The sequence below is a fragment of the Lepisosteus oculatus genome, chromosome 6 (genome assembly GCF_040954835.1).
Source record: "Lepisosteus oculatus isolate fLepOcu1 chromosome 6, fLepOcu1.hap2, whole genome shotgun sequence".
NCBI lineage: Eukaryota > Metazoa > Chordata > Actinopteri > Semionotiformes > Lepisosteidae > Lepisosteus > Lepisosteus oculatus.
This window is the reverse complement of record NC_090701.1, coordinates 8,445,802-8,465,934: the sequence shown is the minus strand read 5'-3', so window position 1 is coordinate 8,465,934 and position 20,133 is coordinate 8,445,802. Positions and strand designations below refer to the sequence as shown.

Sequence of the window (20,133 nt, the reverse complement as noted above, 5' to 3'; positions counted from 1 at the left end):
AAATAATCTGCAGAGTGAGTAATGTCTATTACACATGAATCTTCATTCTATACTAGTTAACTATTACAAGGACCTTTAAACAAATGTTTGAAATCTGCTGCACCTCTGTATGACCCTGCAGTTTCTGATTTATAGCAATGCACAATGCAGCTTGTCTACTGACATACACAAGACTACATTACATTATAGGTTTATTCCATGCTGAAAAAAAGAAGAAAGAGAACACAACGTTTCGGCCGTGGAGCCTTCTTCAGGTGTGAGAGAGACAGGGCAGTAGGCAAAGGTAAAGTAGCGGGAGAACAAAGGTTGGGAGGGAGGAGGAGTGAGAGGCGGGAGCAGGGGACAGAAAGAGAGGCCAATCAAGAGGTGTGAAGTCAGAATGGGTGCAGAGAGGTGTGAAATGAAACTTCCAATGAATGGAGAAAATTTAAAAGAACAGTAATCTGTCGTTAAGGGAAGGGAGAATGTGTGATCCTAACTGCAGAATAATTTTAGTTTCGGTGGTCTTTCTGATGTATGAGTTCGGAAAACCGTCTTTGAGAACACAGACGGAGAGATTAGTGTGGTCGTGGCCGTCAGAGGTGAAATGAGAAACAATGGGCTTGGAGAGATCTTTAATCTTCACAGCCCTGACGTGTTCTCTGAAGCGGTCTCCGAGTCTCCTTCCTGTTTCTCCAATGTAGATGACTGGGCATTTACTGCAAGAGATACAGTAAATAAGGTTGCTGGAGGTACAAGATGCTGTCTGGGTGATCCGGAATTGTCCTGAGGGGCCTTGAATGAGTGTGGTGGTGGCTGTGTACTTGCAGGTGATACAGCGAGCTCTGTTGCAAGGGAAAGTGCCTGGTGTGGATGGTTGTTGAGGGCGGTCAAGGGAGCTGTGAACAAGGAGGTTACGCAGATTAGGTGGTCGGCGATATGAGATGATAGGGCGATCAGAAAAGAGGGCCCCAATGGAGGGATCATCCTGTAGGATGGAAAAATTCTGGTTAATGGTCCTGGGGATAGGAAGTGTGTTAGGGTGGTAAGGAAGCACCAAGGGAATGCGGTTGTTACGGCGGGAGTTCCTGATCGGGTTGATGGTCCGGGGGGTGTTTTTGGCTCGGGCAAGGGCCCTGTCAATCACACTGCTGGGATATCCTCTGTTGATAAAAAATGAGTACATTTCGAGGGCTTGGTTCTCGAAGTCGATGTCGTCGCTGCATAGTCTTCGTAACCTAAGGAACTGTGAAAAAGGAAGAGAGTTTTTAGTGTGGTTGGGGTGAAATGAGCTGTACAGGAGGTAGCTGTGTGAATCCGTGGGTTTGTAATAAACTGAAGTGGAAAGTCGGGGGTAGTTGATAGACAAGTGGATGTCTAGAAACGGAAGAGTGGTGGAAGATATGTGAACTGTATATTTGAGGGACGGGTGGAAGTTGGTGAAATGGTGCAGGAAGAACTCGAGCTGATCGTTGGAGCATGTGGCGGCACCGACGCAATCATCAATATATCGTTTGTAGAGGTCAGGGACATAGCCAGTGTAGGAGGCGAAGAAGCGTTCTTCTACCCAGCCGACAAAAATGTTGGCATAGCTGGGTCCCATTCTGGTGCCCATGGCAACTCCACTGACCTGTTGGTAAAAAAGATTATTGAAAGAGAATGCGTTCAGTGTGAGGACCAATTCTGCAAGGCGTACCAGGGTGTGGGTGGGTGGATCAAGCACTGTGCGTTTGTCCAGCGTGTGCTTGAGTGCTGTAAGGCCGTCATTATGGGGAATGACGGTGTACAGAGATGTGATGTCCATGGTAAAAATGTGACATTCGGTACCCTGAAATTGGAAATCATTGAAAAGTTGGAGCGCGTGGTTGGTGTCTTTGATGTATGAGGGAAGATCTTCAACCAGCGGTCTCATGAGGCTGTCGAGAAAGGCTGAGATGTAAGTAGTTGGACAGTTACATGCTGATACGATGGGGCGTCCAGCATGTAACTCGTACCAGCGGTCTCATGAGGCTGTCGAGAAAGGCTGAGATGTAAGTAGTTGGACAGTTACATGCTGATACGATGGGGCGTCCAGCATGTAACTCGTATCAGCATGTAACTGTCCAACTACTTACATCTCAGCCTTTCTCGACAGCCTCATGAGACCGCTGGTTGAAGATCTTCCCTCATACATCAAAGACACCAACCACGCGCTCCAACTTTTCAATGATTTCCAATTTCAGGGTACCGAATGTCACATTTTTACCATGGACATCACATCTCTGTACACCGTCATTCCCCATAATGACGGCCTTACAGCACTCAAGCACACGCTGGACAAACGCACAGTGCTTGATCCACCCACCCACACCCTGGTACGCCTTGCAGAATTGGTCCTCACACTGAACGCATTCTCTTTCAATAATCTTTTTTACCAACAGGTCAGTGGAGTTGCCATGGGCACCAGAATGGGACCCAGCTATGCCAACATTTTTGTCGGCTGGGTAGAAGAACGCTTCTTCGCCTCCTACACTGGCTATGTCCCTGACCTCTACAAACGATATATTGATGATTGCGTCGGTGCCGCCACATGCTCCAACGATCAGCTCGAGTTCTTCCTGCACCATTTCACCAACTTCCACCTGTCCCTCAAATATACAGTTCACATATCTTCCACCACTCTTCCGTTTCTAGACATCCACTTGTCTATCAACTACCCCCGACTTTCCACTTCAGTTTATTACAAACCCACGGATTCACACAGCTACCTCCTGTACAGCTCATTTCACCCCAACCACACTAAAAACTCTCTTCCTTTTTCACAGTTCCTTAGGTTACGAAGACTATGCAGCGACGACATCGACTTCGAAAACCAAGCCCTCGAAATGTACTCATTTTTTATCAACAGAGGATATCCCAGCAGTGTGATTGACAGGGCCCTTGCCCGAGCCAAAAACACCCCCCGGACCATCAACCCGATCAGGAACTCCCGCCGTAACAACCGCATTCCCTTGGTGCTTCCTTACCACCCTAACACACTTCCTATCCCCAGGACCATTAACCAGAATTTTTCCATCCTACAGGATGATCCCTCCATTGGGGCCCTCTTTTCTGATCGCCCTATCATCTCATATCGCCAACCACCTAATCTGCGTAACCTCCTTGTTCACAGCTCCCTTGACCGCCCTCAACAACCATCCACACCAGGCACTTTCCCTTGCAACAGAGCTCGCTGTATCACCTGCAAGTACACAGCCACCACCACACTCATTCAAGGCCCCTCAGGACAATTCCGGATCACCCAGACAGCATCTTGTACCTCCAGCAACCTTATTTACTGTATCTCTTGCAGTAAATGCCCAGTCATCTACATTGGAGAAACAGGAAGGAGACTCGGAGACCGCTTCAGAGAACACGTCAGGGCTGTGAAGATTAAAGATCTCTCCAAGCCCATTGTTTCTCATTTCACCTCTGACGGCCACGACCACACTAATCTCTCCGTCTGTGTTCTCAAAGACGGTTTTCCGAACTCATACATCAGAAAGACCACCGAAACTAAAATTATTCTGCAGTTAGGATCACACATTCTCCCTTCCCTTAACGACAGATTACTGTTCTTTTAAATTTTCTCCATTCATTGGAAGTTTCATTTCACACCTCTCTGCACCCATTCTGACTTCACACCTCTTGATTGGCCTCTCTTTCTGTCCCCTGCTCCCGCCTCTCACTCCTCCTCCCTCCCAACCTTTGTTCTCCCGCTACTTTACCTTTGCCTACTGCCCTGTCTCTCTCACACCTGAAGAAGGCTCCACGGCCGAAACGTTGTGTTCTCTTTCTTCTTTTTTTCAGCATGGAATAAACCTATTACTTGTTCCTTTGCAGCCTACGCATGCTGACGCAGCTACCCACCTGTACATTACATTATGAGTATTAATTCCTTTGAAGGCAAATTAGACAAAACTTTCATTACTTTTCAGCATTACCACTTATCACCAGTATTTTCTGACAGTTCTTAACAAATCTATAAACTGAATATGTGTCTGCTGAATTATTTCTCATACAGTAATACAACATGCTTAAATAAAAGTGTTTTTTAGTTTCCAGGTTTAAGAAAAAATATGTAGCGTTAAATTTTGAAGAAGAGGCTGAGGATAGTAAACTCTGTAGATAGAAAAATGCTATTACTGGGTGAGTGTTACTGTTTCAAGGAGAAACATGCCAGCATAAATCTCTAGAGAGTATTTGGACTGTGGTGAGTGAATGAGGTTTGCCTCAACAACCTGTAATTGCTGTTCACTAGGTGGATGGGTCAACAATTTTTCAGGATAACTTGACCACATGTGATCAAAGAAAAAGTAAATATGTGAATCAACTGATATGTCTAAAATATATCTATGTTCCTTGAGCAGGCATAGAGTGTTGAACGTTGTTTTATTGTCTATTAAAGGTTGTCATTTCCATCCTTTCCATAAAATACAAGACATATAACAATAAAATGTATTTGAGAAGGACAAAATCCTAAACTGTTTCAAAATTAGATGAAACAAATTGGCACTCTAGAAAATAGGAATCACCAAAATGATTATTTCCATTGGGCAAAGTGAATCACAAACCAGTGGAATAAAAGATGGATCCATGGCACAAGCTTGTGGCAGTCAAGAAGCAACCATTCCACAGCCATCTTCCTAATGTATGTTCTTGACTAATATAGTTATATGATAGTATCTAGGCTTAATTTTTAAACTCCACTGCAACCTAATATTACCAATGATTATACTAATATTTATTACCAATAGTCTGAAGTTATATCGCTTAGAAACTTGGACAAGCTGATGGGTTTTTCATATGACCCAATGGCTATGCATACTACTGTATATTACTCCTGGGTTTCATTTTTTTTTTCGCAGCAATTGACTCCATGCTCTTTGGTCCTTTTGGATTGATAGGAAACCAGTGGGGTTAATGCTTCATGTAAGAGTGTGATTTTAGACAGAGTTGTGGTTTTTGTTTTGAGGGAAGCAGATGTTTTGGGAGAGCGTGATTAAATAACCATAATTGTAAACATGTGCGTGTGTTTGCCAGTTTTACTGTGGTAAACAACCCTGACCACTATAACCAACGTGGCAGTTAAACACAACCAACATACTAACCTTAACTTCATATGACTTGACTTTGGAACTTATTAATAGGCCAGCTAAGCTACCCACTGCTAACTTTTTTCGCTTAAATCTGATATTTTGACTAGAAAGTAAATTAACCTAAAAAATATAATCTTTCAAAACCAGGATAAAACTGGACAACATAATTTTAAAAGTGTTGATGATGGCAAGATCAGCAGCTTCACTGAGTTGTTCAACATATAATGAGGACAGCAGGTTCAGGCAAGATGGCAACTCTCCTGTCCACATTGGACCACTTCACATACTTTACATAGGTGTTTATTTCTTTGAAAATTAAGAAAAATCTACTGTTGCACCTATAAGCAAGCATGGAAAACTGTTGATTTATGGCATATTATTTAGGTTTTCAAGAATAGGAAAACATAAATCTATCTATTCATATTTTCTATTTACTGTATTTCCAGAAAGCTATTTATTTCTGGTAAGAGTCAAGGTAACCTGGAGCCTGTTCTGGAAGCACAGAGACCAAGGTGGGACTACACCCTGAATGGGTGCTTTATTTGAAGGGAAAAGCACACAAGGGCAAATTAAAAACACCAGACCTAGTCTGCATGTCTGAGAAAAGTGCTATCTAGAATGTGCAAGGTGTCAGTCATTATATTCCCGAATAAATCTCTAGATTGATTCTAGCTATATCCCGGAAAAGACTTTTTATTTTTTTCTAATAATCTAATGAAGGACTGCACTGCTCTGTAAAACTGCCAGATAGTGCAGTGAATCATTAAAGTATCAGAGGTGCATGTGATAGTCAAACAAATCGGTACAGTATTAAATGTATATTAACTCAACAGCACTTTCCTAAACATCATACAATATGGAAATTGTACTAGCAACAATTTCATTAAATAAAATTAATATAGGAATCTTCATATAAAATATTGTTTGTCACAATACTGTATAACACTAACAGAATTATTGTTCTGTTTAATTACATACAGTATACATAATTATCAGTGTAGTAATACATAATTAAAATGTGTATTTGATATCAGCAGTTGTACTACCACAGGAAAATAAGCATTCTATTAGTAAAGTAATCAATGCCTAAATGTGTTGTACTTGACATTCTACCAAACAAAGACATGTATATAGCCACTGAGTCAGTGGTACAACATGTTATCGGTTAAGACAGATTAAGCTCAGGTTTGTTTTGGATGGTAATATGTGAACAATTTATGGTAATAAGCGAACAATGTGTTCCACAGACTAAATTCATTGCATCTTAAAAAGCCTAATCTTGGCACTGAAGAGATTAATCCCATTTTGTTTTAGAATACATTTTTGCATGGAAATGTTGATATATTGTAAATAAATCACTCAATATTTCATATAAAATAAAATCATTTATAATCATTGCAGAATTAAAATATTTGTTCATATTCTGGATATTTTGAATAATACTGAAATGCTATAATTCTTAGGATTTTAGGGATAGCAAGAATGAAGAAGTTTTGAACATCCAATCGTGAATGATATTGTATGACCAGTGACAAGTAGTTTATTTTACTAGTGAACTAAGATTCAGGTTTATCATAAGACAGCAAGAAAAATCTTTATTTGGCATAGACTACAGGATTATTCACAGGTATTTCATTATCTTCTCTTTTGAATGCAGCTTTCACAAATCATTTCCCTTCACAGTAACATTGTTTGCTTTTCTCTAGAAAGCAAAAGACCACTCTTGTGAGCTTGGTTCCTGCAGTTAACTGAAGAAGCTTCTATGACAACAGATTATCTTACCCATATGGCTTGGTCTAATTGCAACATTAATTCTCCTTCCCTCCAATAGATACATGCATTTCCACTTTCTGGAAAATGCAGTTTCATTTTGCAGCACCTTAGGCTATGATCTCCCACAGGAACTAATTGTAAGATGCAGGCTTTGATGTTTTTGTATACAGACTAGATAGCATCATTCCATAAATGTTCTAAATTGCACATATAGAAAAATTACACTTAAAAATAAGCATTGCTAAAAAATTACACACTTAAGTGATTTCAAGTTGAGCGTACATAAGTGGCCTACTGTTTGCTTAATGGGCTTTGTGCATTTCCTTTGTCATAAAGAATTGCACAAATTAACAAATTCAGTATACTGTGATTCTGGTTCTACAGATCTATTATAGGATTTTCTAAAGGTTTTCTCAGTTTCATAGTTTAATGTGGATAATTAAGCAGTGCAATCTGACACTATATTAAATGTCTTTACTTGTAATTTTAAAAAACTCTGTGTTTAATCATTCATTTAATTTCTGCTTCTGATAGACCCTGATAGAATGTGCAGGACCCCTCAAATGTTCAGTATGATGGGTATTCCTTATGATGTGCAGAAGCAAAAACCATCAGGCTTATAATCAACAAGAAATGGACATCATACACTAATAAAAACAATTATCTATTAGAAAAGACAGCTAGTGGTCATCTTTCAGCTTGTTTTGTTGTCATTTTTCTATAAAACAATAAGAACATTTGAACAATTCTAGAGGAGTCTGTGAAATGGACATTGCAGATAATCAAGTAGGGAAAACATCTTCCAGTCACTGAGAAAAAAACTATTGTGAAAATTGTTGTTCAGTTGACTGTCAGAAAAATCTATCTGAAAAATGATAGAGTTTCTGTATTATTATATTTTTTACTTAAATTTGACATCTTTGTTTTCATTTAAACCTTCTTCAACTGCTAAAGTTCTTTTGTATCCTAATTAAGAGGCAATGATTTTTCATCATATAGTTTTAGTTTTTTTAGAGTTGTTTTTCATTAAGATAATAAATCATTAGGCTTAGTTTATGCACCACATATGTTGTACACATATTTTTTGTAGTATATTTCTCTGTGGGGAAGCTATCACAATCAAAACAAATACATCTAAATTGAGATTAATTTAGGCAACAGATCTTAAAATACTGTCAGGAATTCACAAACAACAATATCTGTCACCTTTGTAGTAAAATTCATAATAAAGCTGACTTATTGTCAATCAAATTAATGAAGTAAAAACACGAAAATAAAAAAGTAACCTTCCTGTAAATACATGTTCATTTTGAATTTAAGTTAAAGACAGAAAGGAGTGCATATACTTTGTAGAATCAAGGCATATTATTTCACTTAGCACTAAATGTTATTAAAGATTTCTAAGAACCTTTTTGTTGCCTTGCCCAAGCAGCTTGGTGCTTTCTCTATAAGTGGAATGCTGTAAGAGGACCTCTGATAAGAGACATTGTAAAGCTTTATCCAAGCTGAACCCTGTAATGGTATATCCCGAAGGCGGGCTCCATCAAGTCTATAGTCTTTTTCTTAGCAAAACTACAAGATAACTGTTCATCACCCAAAGGAAGATCCACCAATGAGGGAACCACAGAATAACCTTCAAGACAATACCTGATACGATTCTTGACCAGTCACCAACTATGATGCTGCACCTTACACCTAGCAGGTAACCAACTAATTTTTCATTGGTTACCTCACTGGTTATTTATCTCTTTCTAACTAAACTGGCTCTCTGACCTTTCCAACCACATAAAGGTTGCAAGCAGTCCTAGTCAGGACTTAAACTTTTCTCCAGGACGCCAGGCCAAGACAGTGACTCAGTGAAGTATAAATATTCTTTTTGCTACAGACAACATCTTGTATTCACAAACCCACTATTATTTTCACCTGATCATCAAAATCAAACAAGATCCTTGCATTATATACTAGCATATTCAGCACCAACCTATAACCTGGAAAAATCAAGTTCTACCAACTGTCTACCTTACAGCTGCACCTAACTGTTGTACACTGACTACTTCCTTGCAGAGCTGCCCGAGAGTTGTGCTAGCTGCCGATTTAGCTCTCTCTCTCCTTTTGGCAACTGGACACTGCCAGCGCAGAGCAAGCAACTGACAAGTTGGACCATGAAGCCAGCTCTTCTCTTCTCACAGGGAAATTTGAACTCATCAAGGACTTTTGACTAATGGATTTTTGAGTATAAAACTTCTTTATTCACAATACAGTTCTCAAACATTGAACTTTTATTCCAAACACATATGACGTATGGTTCACAATATTAGATGCATATTTACTTGTATCTGAGAATATGAATGTGGTGTAATTATTTGAGACTGATAAAACTTATGAGGAAGATCATAACTTATAGTTGATGTATTTTACTTGAAGTTATTAACTCTTCTCCTTGTTATCCCTGAGTGAACAATCATCCTTTGGTATCACAACATACCGTTTCACAGATATATTCTATTATGTTTGCTGAACAGAGAAGAGAGAAAACAATGTTTCAGCTGTGAAGCCTTCTTCAGGTGTTCAATGGTCATACTGTTGACAATTGGTCAAATGTTATGTTGTACCAAGCAATTACCGATGTCTTATAAAAAGGGACTTTTTACCTCTTATGAATGCTATGAATCTGGGAGTGCCACTTACACTGTTATCAAATATCTAGAAAATAAAAATATAATTTTCTTCTAAATTAAAAAAGAAAATTATTTCAAATAGGCAACATTTTGTTACATGCTTTTAGTTTCCAATCTTTTAGTTTCCAATTATATTAATAAATGCTGCTATATGATGCAATGCTAATAAACATTCAAATTTGACAGTTAATTCAGTATTATTAATTTTATTTCTGACTTTTTTAATCTACACCACTTGAGTAACTTCAGAGACTCTTTATGAATAAATCACTTTGAAAATAATGATTCTAGTTTACAACTGATTTACTTTCAACAGAGTAACAGTCTCTGGGGTAAAACTAAGAACTGGGCTATATGTTTATTTTCCTTGTACAAAGTCAAAAGTCTTAATCAGTAAACATCACTTGCTTTTCAATGTAAACATTTGAAATGCTCATGAATTGTTTAGAAGTTTATTAAAGATTGTTTTTTTCTGTTAAAAAGTCTTTAAGTCTTGTTCATTGCAACCTTTGCAAAACAGCAATGAGAAAAAAACATTTTCAGTAACTACAGTCTGAACATCAGTTGATGAGTTTATAACCTGGAAGGAAGGAGAGAGAAATTGCATGACAAAGCTACTTGATTTATATGCACTGAATGTGAAATACCTCTTCATGTAGTTAGTCATAGGAAAATGCCACATGATAAGAACTATTATTTTTCCACTTCACTCTGCCCCTTCCTTGTTGACACATTTGTGAATTCACTTAGTGTCAGCAATGTCTGTAACTGTTATCAATATGAATAAAAATCCAAATTTGGTCTAATGTGGCCTTATCAGTTGTGTGGCTTGTTAATGTCATTTTGTATACCTATTGTAAATTAATTTAGGTTTGCCACAGCAAAGGGTTTGAATACTTATGCAATCATTACTTTTACATTTTCCTATTATATTAATTATGAAACATAATGTTTATATAATATATAATAATATCAATTGCTACTTCCAACTGTCATAAGTTCAACAAAAAGTGAAAACTGCATATTTGTAAGAACAAGCACAGGATGCAAATTGCATTGGTAACTTACATCAACTCTGTAATTTGCTGATTGACAAGAGTCAATGCGCACTGTCTTTTCTCTTTTTTTCCTAGGACAAGGTATTTTTGATAGATAAACTGTAGTTGACAAATTCAGGCATAAATAAATATAAGTATGGTAAGAACAGAAGTGTTACAGGTACCAGAAACACTTCAAATAAACATATCTCCACGATTTGATCTTAATCTGCCAACTATACTTAAGGAAACAGATGTTACTCATAGACCAATATCAAAACCCTTTTAATAGTCACTCAAACAGAGGTAATATACATTACCTAGAAAATTTCTAATGCATCACTCATTCATATAAGGAGGGCAAAACATAATTAAGTAATTACAGACCAATGGAACTGACATGTATTTCATGTAAAGTTATAGAAAAGATGAATAGTACTAAAGAACAGAAATATGATTCTAGGTGACATAGTCAGACTGGCTATTGAAAATGCTGGTCTTGCATAACTAAGCTGTCATGACAATAGATAAAAAAAGTGCTACTCTGGAAATAGTCCAGAGGAGATTTACAGTACAGCAGGCTATAGGAGCGGTGGCTCTGTGGCTAAGGATCTATGCCTGTGGCTGGTAGACTGCCGGTTCAAATCCTGCGGCTGGTGGAGGAATCCTACTCCATTGGGCTCCTGAGCAAGGCCCTTAACCCCAGCTGCTGCAGGTGTGCTGTACAATGGCTGACCCTGTGTGCTGACCCCAAGCTTCTCTCCCTGTCTGTGTGTCTCATGGAGAGCAAGCTGAGGTATGTGAAAACACAAATTCCTAATGCAAGAAACTGTATATGGTTAATAAAGTGATCTTATCTAATCCAAGAAGTTTTATTAATTTTGTTATAATAGTTTCTAGGTAATGAAAAGACAGGCTCATAAGAGTATTATGCCAACTTTCAAAACCAAATGTACAGTATTCTGATCTACCACATGCTATATTGTAGTTCTGTCCCACATTCAATGTCCATATTATCTCTTTTCTGTATTTGTGCATCTGGTTTGTGTAGGGTTTACATTTGTAGACCAATGTATTTGCACATTTTATCATTTTTACAGTTTCCTGTGGATTTCTAATAGCCTGTTTATATATGTACTGTATATAATGATTGTGCAGTTAACTTGATGACACTTAAAATGAAGCACACATTAAAATAGGTTTCCGATTTTGGTTAAGTATACATTATATTTAGCTGAAGAACATGAATAAAATAGTAAATCACTTATAAACATAGCTAAAAACAGGACTATACACTACTTGATTTTCTTGTGGTATGCTTTATTACTATTCTAAAACTTAATAGTGTTTAATTTAACTAACAGCTGCAGGTTTCCAATTATCATTAATTAATTTGTTTTGCCCTCTGCAATTTGAAGCTTATTTAGTGATACTAACATACTTTAGTTTAAATGACCTGGGACTTTCTTGCAGAAGAATGGCCATCCTGTAGGAGATCCGGTGGGTGGCTGTATATGAATTAGGCTTCTGTTAATTGAATTTGAATATATGAACATTTCAGTGAGATTAGAATAATCTGGGTATTTTCAGCATTTACACAGTGGGTTTTAAAGTATCAGTCATAAGAGCTGTGTTTGAGTATTTTTTGTTTATATTTTGTACAATTCACATGTGTATTTAAAATGTGCCTGTACACATGTGTTCCCTGTATGGACTTGTCCAAGGTCCAGTCCTGCCTTGCCTAATGCTTTATGTTTCCAGGTTAAGCTCCAGATTGCCAGAACCCTATGATCTCCAGGAATATGGGGCTTTCTGAAAATGCACAGATAAATACATATATAATTTGTAGATATAAAAAAGAAAAGTAATATGCAACAGAATAAAAGGTACAAAAGATGCAGTGAAAACCAAACTTCTGTATAGGAACAAGTAATAAGTTTATTCCATGCTGAAAAAGGCTCCACGGCCGAAACATTGTGTTCTCTTTCTTCTTTTTTTCAGCATGGAATAAACCTATTACTTGTTCCTTTGCAGCCTACGCATGCTGACGCAGCTACCCACCTGAACTACAAACTTCTGTATAGCATGGTGTGACATACCCAGGGGCATGTCATACCAGGATTTTAAAAAATACGTAGGTCTGGACCAACAAACACACCAAAAACACAGCTCTTTGAAAACACCCAAGTGCAGTTTATTTAGGATGCAGGGAAAACAAAAAACTAAAACCAAATACCCATAAAACAAAAACCTAAGCTTCTTTGAACTCCTGCCTAAACTTTTTACACGTGCTCACTATCATGGCCAGGCAGCTACACTACTTACAAGCCCCCAAACAAACCACAAAGCCTTTTTCCAAAAACATTCTCTCAAACTCTTCTCTATTTTCAACATTAGAGTGTCTCTCACCAAGACTCTTCATACAACCTTAAAAACTCACAAGTTCTTTGGTCAGTCCTTCTCTGGTGAGTGGTGCACGCAAGATTTTTGCCTTCTGATCCCTCCAGCAGTAGACATCATCTCTCTTAGATCAACACCAGAAGATTCCACTTCCTGTTTTTAAAGAGTCACCTGAACAATTGGCTTCCTGCAGCTGGTCAGGTTCGCCAGTGGAGTCTGTGCACCGAGACTGTGCACTTCACAATGGGTATTAAGTTTAGAATTTGACATCAAGAAAAAAAAGTTAAAAAAACAAAGAAATGTTTCTTCTATAAAATGAGTAATTTTCTGCAGTATGGAAAAGTCTCAGTATGTTGTACCCTTCAACAATCAATGCAGTGCTGTTTCATTCAATCATACCACTTTGGCAAAGACTTTAAAGTTATTATTAGCTACTGACAGTAAACGTTTTACTGTTTCAGTAAATGTTCCACTGTTTTTGTACTTTTATTTTTTGATGTTCTTGATAATAATAACTTGCATAATAATAATATAGCACATTTCATAACAAAGGATTCTAAACTGACTTGCATATATGAAGGTCTCTGTACACCTACCACTATGCTGCATCCACCTGGGTAAAGTGTAGTAGTACGGTGTAATGTGTTCTTTAATGACAAAGTAGTCAAGACTTCAGTTCCATCCATCCAAAAGATGGTTCCTCCTAAATTACAATATCACCCAGTCACTATATTTGGGTATTGTTCTGGAGGTTTTGGCCAATAGAGAAGAGTCCCACCAACTGTCCACCAACACCGAGTACTGCAACAAGAAACTAATTTTCTTTGGTGATCTCCCAACCTTACTATAAGGAGAAACAAAAGACTTTATAAAATTATTTAACATTATGATTGATTTTGGGAAAAAGAGTATATTCAATTAAATAAAGGTAAACATTGGCATTGTAAAGGCCAAGAGGGAGTTAAAAAATGATTTTGCAAAGAAGATTAAATGTAAATAAGAAAACATTTCTTTTCACCTTTATACGCAGAAAGGAATAGTAAAGAATGAAATAAAGGGACTGTGAGATAATAATGAGAAACATTAAGAAGATGACAGGGAAATGACTTGTTATATTAAATGACAATTTCACTTTGGAATTCACCATGGAAGAAATCGAACATATGGTTTTTACTGAGGGATTAAAAAGTTCTGTGTTAAGCAATATTTGTAAAGAATAAGTGGAAGTCCCATTGGGTACTATAGACACTTAAGTTAAACAGATTCTACTAATTTTACTTTACAGGTAATGGGGACTCCCCTCTACAACCAGCAATATGCAGAACCCACCTGGATGATGCAGCCAAAGTGCTCACAGTACGTTTATCACACATCAGCTAGCAGAGGGGAGGAGAACAAAGTGATGAATCCAGTTCGTGCATAGGGATTGTTAGGAGGCAGTGATTAGTAAAGGCCAGGGGAAAATGTGTCCAGGATGCTGGGGTTATGTCCCTACTCTTTAGAGAAATGTCCTAAAATGTTTAATGACCACAGAGAATTAGGACCTAGATTTTGCATCTCATCCGAAGGACGGTGCTTTTTTTACAAGATTAAAGTCTCCATCAGTCCCCATGATGGGGAATACATTGCTAAACTACTGCATCAGGACCAACAAGGACTGCAGGGTGAGAGCTCCCTTCTGGTCCACTAACACCTCTTCTAGCTGGAGCCTTAGCTTTTCCAAGGAGGTCTTCCATCTAGGTACTAGCCAGGCTCACGCCAGCTTAACTTCAGTGGGTTGTCAGTTGTGAGTTGCAGGGTTATATATCTGTTTTCTGCATTCATGTATATAATTATAAATGAATACACCTTACTTGTATTATATGCTTATGTGCATCATTAGAGAAACGATAATTCGAACTAAAATATTAATAAAGTTTTTTTAAAGTGCAATAGGATTTGGGTTTATAGACAACATAGATGTGGACAAATCTTGCTTAACCAATTTTTTTAAACAAGCAACACTTGTGATGGACACAGAGTGTGCATATAATATGGTATATTCAGATTTTCATAAAGGATTCTAATGAAAGAATGAAATGCTTTCAAAGAAACTGATGTACTGTACATGGATCAAAAACTGGTAAATGACAGAGAACAGTATACTGATAAGGGATGAATGCCTTGCCTAGAAGTGTTGTAATAGGTAGACAAAGATATATCTGTATTGGTATAACTGAACTTTCTGATTTATAGAATTAATCTAGATTTTGGTATAGTGAACAAACCCGTGACGTTCACACATGATACTGAAATAAGAGTATGAGCAAACTCAATAGAAACTGCAAAGGAAATTGAAAAAGATTTAAGAAATTCAAGACACCTGGATGATGACATTTAATATAGACAACATGTTGAAAAAATATTTATCAGTAACTTATGCAAAGAATGTTTAAAATTTAACTCTATAAATGTCTTTAAAATATTTTTTTTGCGGCCAAGATTGCTACTTGGTTGCATTGTTTTTAACTAAACAGTTTATTCTTTACCAAATATTTTATACATCTGTCCTTTTATCAATGGCAGATCTGAATAGAACTGAATTTTCAATACCAGGTTAAGCCTCAGTTGATCTTTTATTAGATTAACTTAAAATTATTGGTATTATTTATACGTGCTGAGAAATATTTACATTTTCTTGACTTCCAATTAAAAGAATATATAGTAAGTCCCCCTCCAATGTGTTGAAGGAGACATCGGAAAAAACAAATACCTTATGTAAAAGATTTTTCCAAAATTCCTTCTTAACACTATGAACTAGACATTTTATACAACATACAGTATATTGTGTATTTAATAAAAATAATAATAATAATAATAATAATAATAATAATAATAATAATAATAATAATAATAATAATAATAATAACTGAAGGTGAAGTTTTAACAAAGACACATATTTTCTCTTTATTTTTCCCATTTTTCCAGATAGAAGATTCATTGATACCACATTCCTGGGCAAGTGAAGCTGCAGATACCTCAGCTTGCAGTCTATGTAAAACTGACTTTTTCTCCATTAAAATCATCACTTTAATTCTTTTTTATTTTCAGCATCATGATTGGTTGACCCTTTATGTTTAGCTGACATAATGCAGGGATGAAGCACACAAAATATATATACAATTACATGCACAAGCACAGTAGAAATGTAAGTGAGAATTGTGATGTTCGGAGCATCACAATGCTACTCTGGTCTGGAATTCAGAGAAAATAGATGGAAAAATAAATTTTGTGCATGGAGCTACAATGAGGCAGAAGCCATTTCAGGGATCAGTACATTTTAATGAAAATCCTTTGCTCAGGGAACCTATAGTCACATTTTTGTGACACATTATGGCATACCTGTATTGGGGGAAACCTCACTGGGTGAACACAGCTTACTATAATGTTTTTATACTTAACAGTTATTTTACATTCTAATGAAAGTAGTTCGAATTTAAGTTACATAACAGATATGGATAGCCAGCAAGAATTCATTGTATATATATTAGAATTGAAAATGTTTATTGCTCTTCACAGACTATCAAAATACTTGGCACTCCTAGTAAGTGGAAATGAATTCTAGACAGTGACCTCTTATTAGATTGGCCTTGCTTTTTACTCATCTACTATCACAGGAACAGCCCCAGGCTTTGGCTGAATGTTTAACAGTCATTAAGCACAAAAATCCAATAAAGCTTTCACTTTATTCCACCAGAAAAGCTTCAATATATATTTTTTTATTTCTGTGGGTGACACTGGTGTTGCTTTTTTGAAACAAAACATGCAAACATTTTTTCTATCTTTAGTTCCCGGGTATAGATGGCTGTCATTCAAACCACATTTTGTTATTTTTTCTGTTTTCTAAATCATATGTCTCTGCTGTAAACATCATGAGTCACCTTTCACAATCCCACAATAGTGCACTAATGCATTAAGATTTAATGACACCATAATACTTTCAACTGAAATTGTTTTAAAATGACAAGATTTAAAGGATAACCAAAATGAAAAAAAAACCTGAATATCATTCCTATATATTTGTGTGAGATGATGTGGATCCTGTGAAAATTTGGCTCTAAGCTTACTCCAAGGAAGCATTTAACCACAACTACATTTATAAAGCCTTTTAAGCTATTTCCTTCATGAAAAAGAAAAAAATACTAAATACTAATATAGTATTATTTTTACATATTGGTTGAAAGTTATAAGCTATCATCTAAAAAAACTTTAATTATTATTATTAAACACAACAATAAATCGTACACTTTCTTCTCATTTGTAATGGAAAATGCAATATAAATTAGATATAGAAATGGAAGCTAAACAGCTTTTTCATGTAATGATCTGAAATTATTAGAAAATGTTTAAGTCAACCACAAAAACCTGAATCAGATGCTAACAAAACAATGTAACATAAGAGCGTATTTCACTGATAAATCATTAAATAAAACATAAAACATTCATGTCCTATTCTTTGAACCTTATTAACTGGAATTATCTATTTTCTTCATTCCAGTGCCTTACGCAGTTCTATTTTTACAAAGATAAAGGTTATGAAGGTCTTGGTGTCAGTAATACTACAATACTTTATCAGTCCAAATATTTCTGGTACAAATGTGGTGTTTTCAAAAGTGGTTTGGAAGAATGTGCTACAGTCAAAGAAATAACAATAAAATGTAGTTTTCTACAGACAGGTTAAACTTTTTAATCACTTACCTCATTAAACTGTATTAGCCTGAGTCTTCAGGTTTGTAGTGCCAGAGAAGGAAGCAATTTTTCCTTTGAGTTAAATTTTAGTAGAGTGGTATTGGTGATCACAAGTAAATAGAAGACTCTGAAAAAAAGGAAAACAACCAGTTCTACTTGGATTGTTGTTAATTCTCAAGTAATCCTTCCTTATCATCTTAGGCACATAAATCGCATAAAAGGATTGCCTTGTTATAAATGGTTTCTGACACATCTGTTCAGTGAAGCATTTGTGTACTGCCGTTTTAAATGAGATCAACAGAGCAATAAAGTTACTTTATCTGAGAACTTTTTTAGAATGATTTTCATCTACATATACTCTGTATGAAAAATAACTATGAACTGAAAACAATATAAATATTTCATTGTTTTTTTATAACCTAGTCAAATCTAATATTAAATTGCCAAAAAAACACCTATTATTTTGTAAAAGGCTTGAAGGTAATCTGGTAATATCTTGAAGTAAATGGCAGTTAAAAGCCAATTTAAAATTCATTCATAATACCTTTTGCTATCCCCCAAAAATAAAATACTAAAGAATTATTTGTAACTATAAAACAATTTCAGTATCATGAAAAGATCTTTGTAGTCAATAATTATGCAACTATTTTTTTTAAACTACAGTTTTTCAAACTGACATCCCATCAGAAGTAATCTGTTCCAGAATATGATTATGTGGCTCTACTTGCCAGACTTGATGTTCTTACCAGGCTGCTATCTCGATAACACTAACAGAATTATCATTTTTAAGTATATACAGTATAGAAAATAATTAGTAATTACGGTATGTATAAATAGTAATTATAAAACAAAAAAATGATTAAAAGTATATTATACATAGTAGCTTTAAAAACAGATTTAATTAAAAAGCAAATAAAAATGTAAAAAACAAATAGAGTCCGATGAAAATAAGTTTTGAATAGTGATTTGAATGATAAGTTGTATTTAGCTGATACATGTCTTCACTATATACAGGGATTCAAAGAAAGGATTATTTCAATACTCATAACAAGATGCATAATTTCAACCTATATTGAGTTTCTGGTATTCTGCTTTATATGGTCATATGCACATATTTCACATAAATACAGTAACTGTTGAACAGTAATTCTCGCGATATGAACTAATGTACTCCATGGTTCGCCAAAACAGCAAGTGATTGAGTTAAAGTATTTGATGCAGAAAAGTTTTATGAAGAAGGAGGAATACTGTTGTGTACCTTATTTTTTATTTATTTTCAGCTACCACTACCAGCTATGTAAATATATTTATATAGATAAATTAATATTGTTAATACAATATGGAGCCAATATTAAATTTTGTTATTATTATCATCAGCCACCAACATTTCCCTTTAGTTTGGGTTCTCTTTAGGTTCCATATTAATATTTCACATTGAAGTGGATTTGAAGAAGTGGTAAAACAGATTAAATTAAGCTACTGTTTCACTTACATCTAATGCACCCCAAGTGCCACCTATTGATCTTCTTTGGGAAGTGAAGTGCTGAATTTGGCATGCCAAAACGCATTGCAGTACAACTCAATTTGTTTACCGCTAATGGAGGGTTTGATGTGCATTCTAGATGGCTGCATCTGTATCATGTCTTCAATGTATCTGTGCTAGAAAGAGATTTTCACATTTTCGCTATAATAAGTTTGTGAATTTGTTGATAAAAGAGGAAAATGATGGGTCAACATGAACACCTAAACCTTTCATTGGTAACTCCTCCAAATTAATTTTTCAATCTTATATTTGTAGTTAATGCTTTTGCTTCCTGAATGTAATGTTAACAGTACTGGTTTTATCTAAATGTAATTTATCAAATGTTCACCCAGTGAATCAGAGATAAAGATTTCCATTATCTCCATATTCCAGTATTCCATTCTATAAAAATTAAGATATGACTATCATTGGCTTGTAGTAAAAATGCTCAAATACATATAGATGCAGCCATTCAAAATGCACAGTAAAAGCCCATACTTTGCTAAATTATCTGCAGATTAGCGCGGAATACCGCACAATGTGATTGGCTAGCCAAAATGACTCACAGACGGCACTTGTGGTGCTTCATTTAATCTCTTTACTGTGCATGTTTAAATCAACTTAGTATTGAATATTAATATGGAATTTTACAACTAAAGGGAAATTTTAGTAGCTGGTTATAAAAAGAAGAGGAACATAATGTGTCTTAAGGTCATAAACTATGTTAATTTAGAAATATAAACATATCATGTAGACTGTAAATGGCTGGTATTGGTAGTTTAAAAAAATAGACACCAGTATTCCACTTTCTTCATAAACACTAAGCATCAAAGTCTTTCACTCGGTTGCATACTGTGGTTATTTTGAAAAAAGTTTTTACAAGCTCCTTCTGACTATAT

General features: G+C 35.8%; 1 protein-coding gene across 4 annotated transcripts in view; it reads right to left on the bottom strand.

Moving 5' to 3' along the window:
- Positions 1-20,133, bottom strand: part of cdh18a (cadherin 18, type 2a) — a 336,613-nt gene that overhangs the window by 154,544 nt on the left and 161,936 nt on the right. For all 4 annotated transcript variants that reach the window (XM_015354610.2, XM_015354611.2, XM_015354609.2 and 1 more), the window contains one exon: positions 17,722-17,839. The gene's annotated coding sequence lies outside the window, so the exon portion shown is untranslated. The remainder of the gene's footprint in view (positions 1-17,721; positions 17,840-20,133) is intronic.